We start from the raw sequence: 6,780 nt of genomic DNA, 5'->3' as shown, positions 1-6,780 counted from the left end.
CCCACCACATAACAGTAGTAACTGAACAGGAAAAATAGTAGAAACTGAACAGAAATACCAAAACATAAAGCTTGACTTGGCTCGTTTGCACACATACTGCGATTGACTAAAAACCAGCAAGGACTGAACATCATAACAGCAGTCATTCAATAGAAAAATAGTAGAAACTGAATAGAAATACCAGAACATAGAGCTCGACTTGGCTCATTTGCCACATACTACGATTGACTAAAAACCAACAAGGACTGAACATCATAATAGTAGTAACTGAATTAAAAAACCAGCAGAAACTGAATAGAAAAATCAGAAAATCAAGCTCGATTTGGCTCATTTGCACTACGTATTGCGATTGATTAAAAACCAGCAAGGACTAAACGGAAATACCACCACAAACTGAACAAAAAACAACCAGAAAATTGAGCTCGACTTGGCTCGTTTAGCAAGACAACAAGAAATTGGAAAAACCCTAACCCCAAATATTTCTTAAGGAACTTCGCAATATGTTGATCAAACAGCAAGACAGCAAGACAAACCTCTCTTATGCTCATATATCGTGCTTCTAAAAGGAGAAAAAAAGAAAAAAAGATAAGATATACAAATAGTGAGAGATATAAGTGTTCATGTTGAGCCAAACGAGATGTGCACGATGAACACCACAGACCAACAATATGCTAGAGAAGTAGAAGAGAGGAAACTGGCAACAGAGCGAGGAGATCTAAAGAGAAGAAATAGAACTTCAGAAACCCTAGACGAAACAACGAAGGAGAGGAGAGCTGGAGAGGAAATGGGATGAAGTGGACGCAAAATGAATATGCTCAGCTAAGATCGGATCCCTAACTTAATCCCGCCGCGTGAAATAAAAGTGCGGGTTGAAACGGGTTGGTTATCGGGTTATCGAGTTAACCCGAACCTTACCCAAAATTTCATCCAGGTCAGTTTTATGAACCCGAATCTGACCCATTTTTCAAACGGGTTGTGTCCAACCCAAAAATTTTGGGTCAAGTTTGAGTCGGGTTTTCATGTCATGTCAATTTTTGACACCCCTATATGTACATATTCATACATATGTGTGTGTATATATATACATATATATGAGTGTGTACATGTGTATGTGTAGAAAAAAAATAAAAAAAAAAGAAAAAGGAAAATAAGAGTAGATTAGAAAAAAAGAGAAAGTGCCAAAAGAAAAAGAGAGAAAAGAATTTCAACAAAAAAAAAAAAAGAAGAGAAGTTAAAAAAAGGGGGAATAGATTTTGTGTAATTTTGCACCGTCGTCGACCTTATTGCCGCCGACCCCAAAGGTGTAAATTTCCAAATCTCAATTTTCCTATTCTCGTCATTTACAGCAGACTAAATAACCACCTATACACGATCTCTTAGCATGGTAGGAGGGAGCCCGATGAAACGCCAACGACGATGCGGGTAATCACTTTAAATCCCATTTTTGGTGTTTGCGACATACTAGAGAACCACATATACACGCTCTTGTAACACAGTAGAAGGGAGCCTGGTGCGTCGTATACGACGAGGTGGGTAAGCCCTATACATAATTTTGTTGCATGATGGGGAGAACCACTTGTCTACTTCATACAGGTATTTTTGAAGACCCTATATACGCTTTCGTAGCATTGTGGGATTAAATATGTATGGCCCAGTGTCCTACGACACCTACCATACATGCTCTAATAATGTGGTGAAATGGCCCAGTTTCCCATAGTTTCCCCTAAATAAGGGAGACACCGGGAGGCTGCCAAAATTTTCAGCAAAATTGGGGACCTAAACTTGATCATAATTTGGACTGAATAGAGGTTTGAGCTCAAACTTGAATTTGATTTAGACATTAAATGAACTAAACATGAATTCAAACTTAATTGAAATGAGCTTGAATTTGAGCCTCATTTGACTCAAGCTAACCATGACTTGAACATTTGAACTCAAGCAAAGCCTTGAGTGGGACCATATGAGACTTGAGGGACTTGACTTGAATGAATACAAAAGACTTGAACAAATGAACTATAAGGACTCGAATTGAATGTGACTTGAACCATTTGAATAAGCAACTAAGCTTGTACTGCATGGAAATGAACTTCTATAAATGGACAAAATAAATTGCAATCAAAATGAAAGGCCCTTGCATAAAAGACTCCCTAATGAAAAACTCAACATAAGAGACAAATCTATCATGACGTTAACACATTGCTTGTGGGAAAAAAGCAAAGACCTATGATCAGTACATTAATGTATCTGTGAATGGTGGATAATGCGTACATGATAAAAATAACAAAATCCTTCCATAACTGCGAATGAGAATGAGTCCTTTACAATACACTTGCCGACTCGCTTGTTAAAGAGGGGAGGAAACTTGCTATAGGTGCACCACTTTGATTAAAAGTAGTAGATCTACAAAGTTGTTAATAGTAGTTGAATGAGTTACAACGAATATGATGCACCAACAAACAAAACTAAGAGATTGTAAAGAAGGAAATGAAGGAAAATTTCTTATGCATACAACCATTTGTCTCTAGGCTAAAGTGGAAAACAATGGTGGATGATCTATCATGTGAGCGATAGCCAGTACCATGTAAGTTAATACACTAGCTCATTGGTTGATAATGAAACGTCTTGTAGACACATGTAGTGCAGCATACAATGAGTACAAGAATTCATAAGAAAGCATAGAAGATTCATCATACAAATGAAAGCTGACGTGTGAGTTAAAGAAATGAAGGAGTTTTTACTACCTGCACATATAAGAAGAAGCATATAAGGAATGTGAATTATCAGTAAGTATGAATTAGAGGACTTGTAATATAATGATCCATTCGTAATGCAAGGGAATTCATAATGAACGTAACGAGCTGCATGCAAACTCATTAGATAATTGTAAGTGATAGTAGTGAATATTCAACTAATATAATGATTCATTGGCTAGCTTGCAAATTAGTATGAAGGTGTTGGAAATGAATGTAATTTAACCATTAGGCAATAACAAAATTTAGATGAGCATATTGGCCCGCATGTATGTGACGACATGAGATACACTATAGATGTGATGAATCTTTTGTGCATACAGAAGTTTGTGCGAGGTGTTGTTCGTAAATAAGGACAAATATTTACAGTGTGTTGGGTATTTGCAGGTAAATCTAAAAGACTTGTCATATACATGATAATCTACTTGTCGGCAACGATGAAAAATTTGCAATAAACACTAATTCATTGTTGTAGTTAATGAAGAATGATTATTGAGTAAGCGCGGTGATCCTCTGTAATAAGAAGCAAATACAAAAGAACTATAACAAATGTCAACTCCTACAAGTCACTGTAAATGGTTCATCATTCATAAAGGTATCTACCTACAAGTGACAATAAACAACATGCAGAAAAAGATAAGGGTATCTTTGCAATCATTATAGATTCAGTGATAAATGCTTACACTAATCATTTATAAGTAAAGGAGGATAACGTGCAGCAAACACAAGCTTCTACTAACTGTAGTAGAAGACACACAATGCATACAATGGTCCCATATACGAACAACTATAGAAAATTGTCTTGTGTATAACAACTCATCTACAAGAAGTAATAAATACCCTCACACATACACTATAATATATACATAAATACACATAACTATATATGTAATCAAATGCCTGCATGGTCTCCGGCAAGCATGTTATGGGTACACACGTGACATCTAAGGATGCTATGCGGTTAAGAAATTTGAACATGATCCTCCTAAGTAGGTAAATAAGAGAGTCGATAAGGTTCATTAAATAATTATAAAATACCCCTAAACACCTGCATGGGCCCCGACGAGCATGTTACGGATACACATGTAACATTTAGGAATGTTATACAAATTAATAAATTTAAACTTGATCCACCTATATAAATAAATATGAGTCAATAATGTTCAGTAAATAATTATAAAATGCCTCCAAACACCTATATGGGCACCGATGAGCGTGTTACGGGTATATGTAACGTCTAGGAATATTATACAGATTAATAAATTTGAACCCGATCCTCCTAAGTAGGTAAATATGAATAGATAAGATTTAATAAATAATTATAAAATTCCTTCAAACACTGTTTGGGCCCCGATTAATATTATATTGGTACACATGTGATGTCTAGGGATACTCCAGGAGTCAATAAATTTAAACTAGATCCTTCTAAGAAGGTAAATAAGAGTCGACAAGGTTTGATAGATAATTATAAAATACTCTCAAAAACCAGCACGGGCCCCGACGAGCATGTTATCTATACACATGTGACGTCTAGGAATATTATGCGGGATAATGAATGAATATAGTTTGAGCCTAATCCTTCTATACGAATAGATATGAGTCGATATGGCTCAAATTATCAAATAGATACGTTCAAGGTGTTAACCAAAATATATATTTTATCTATTCATATAAAGCCTTCAAGGTATTTGACAAGAGAAATTCACTAAATAAAATTGTATAACTGACAAACTTGATCCCTTATCGGTAAGTTGATAAGGTTGATAAGGCTTAGTAAACAAAAAATACCTCGATGACGGCCATGTTGAATGCAGATATCAACCAAATAAGTTAATTTCAAATATTTTAAGTTCCACCCAAATACCCAACAAAAAAATCTAAGAAAAGCAAAATTTAAAATATTTAAAATGAAAATAATCCATCGAATCACTTAAAGTAAAATCCATCCAGCCTCCGTAATAATTTCTTGGGTGGACAAATTAATATTTACTTCAGCTCGCATAGAGGTAATGCCTAGTCAAAAATATCACTAAGATCTATTCTAAAACATTCTCTTACTAGTAAGGATGTGGTACATGTCCTCTGATCGGTGATTTTGTCACCAAATGACACCGCATGATAAATGGTTATGACCCTGGGCCCTTTGAACCGAGTGATTTTATATCTAATTGAAGACTAGCCTTAATCGAAATCTCTCTCTCTCTCGTGATCGGGAGGGGTAATTAACTATAGGGGCTTGCACCTATAGGAAACTAGAACTCAGATCATAAATTTCTCACAAAATGAGGGTGAAATCTCTAGGTAGTGTCTTATCTACAAATTAATTTGTCTTCCCAAAATTTACCCCATAACTTAATTGATCAAAACTCCCAAAAAAAAAAGTAGTTGGGGAGGCTGGGGCCGAATTTTCAGAGCCCATAGAAGGCCATAGTAAGTGACCTTTTTTGTTCAACCATTTTGGAAAAGATTATATGTTGGTACTCCTTTTTTTCTTAGATCTTCTTAAATGGAGCTATCAAAGAAACTCTTAGTGATAGAAGTTACAAAATAACACCAAGAAAGTTCTTATTTATGACTAAGTTTATGAATTTTATGGCCTTCCACAATTAAAGTTGCCACCATCACAAACAACATAATGCTAAAGCCTCCATGGGTGAACTGGCTCTGGTTGAGAAGAGTTATTCACGATGAATTGGCTAAGGTAGCTTGAGTTCTTGAAAAGACTAGAAATTTTGATGAGAAGATTAGGCCTATGTTGTTAACTATTGAGCTTGTATCTTCATATTTATTGAACAAATTTGAGATTTTACTTTTGGATTTTTAGTTTATGATGGATATTGTACTTATTTATTAAGTCAACTTTGATCATAAAGAAAGCTTATTATTAGTTGAAGTTACCTGCGGCTATCTTAATGAAGTATTATTCCTAAAAAAACCATCCTTTACTTCAAGCGCATTAGTATTTTTTATGTATTGAGATAGCTACAAGCTAGGCCTTATATAACTAGACTTATTTATTTTAAAAAAAGTTCTCAGTAGGCCTTGATATATGATTTTTCTTGTATTTACTCTTGAATGACATCATGAAACATAAAATAATAATAAAAAAGCTTGTGATTTTAATGGAATCGTTGGGTATCATGAGATACTTAGTTCTAACATAAAAATAATTTATAATTATTATTATGAGTGTGATCGATCATAATTTCAAAAATATCTTCATGAATGGAATTAAATGTTATGAGCCTCAAAGCTTAACTAAAAAGACTAACAATCTTAGGAATAACATAATCTAATAATAGGCATTAAATAATAAGGCATAAAATTCTTCTAATATTCGTATCAATGACAACCCATTAACTTCAATAATCTCCTTTTTTTTTGTTAAAACCCGCAGAGGGGCCTACACATTAATAAAAAGAAAAAATACAAGTCATGCATTAAAGAACATTCAGTTCTCTAAAAATACAACATTTGAATAAAAAATATGAGTCGATGATTCTATATATTACAAGAATACCAAAAAGAAAAAAGAAAAACACTAATAACATACACACGATAAAAAGAAAAAAAAAACACAACAACCAGCAGAACCATAGATAGAGCAGGAAACCAACTGAGCTAGCAAAGATGTGTAGTTCATAGCACCACAAGAAGACTAGTTGCAAGAGGAAATGCAGAAAAAACCAACAACCAACAAAAGACCATGCCCAAACAACACAATTGAGAGATAGAGAAGGAAAGACCACACAAACACCTGCAAGACAAAACAAGCTACATAACATAATCAGAACAAAACAAAAAAAAAAAAGAAAAGAAAAAATAAAAAACACCAAAAGGGGAAAGTTAAGGGACCAACAACCAAAACAGTAGGCGAAAGATAAACTTGTAGCAGAGCAGCACAAAGGAAAACCAGTAACCCCCAAGAAGATCCCACACAAATCTCCAAAACAAAAACCATACCCCATTCAAACCCCCTAAACAAAACTGAAATTAACCCTCAACGAAACACCACTAGGAAGCCCCACGA

This window comes from Dendrobium catenatum, unplaced genomic scaffold, assembly GCF_001605985.2.
Source record: "Dendrobium catenatum unplaced genomic scaffold, ASM160598v2 fragScaff_scaffold_231, whole genome shotgun sequence".
Classification (NCBI taxonomy): domain Eukaryota; kingdom Viridiplantae; phylum Streptophyta; class Magnoliopsida; order Asparagales; family Orchidaceae; genus Dendrobium; species Dendrobium catenatum.
This window is presented reverse-complemented; position numbering follows the sequence as displayed.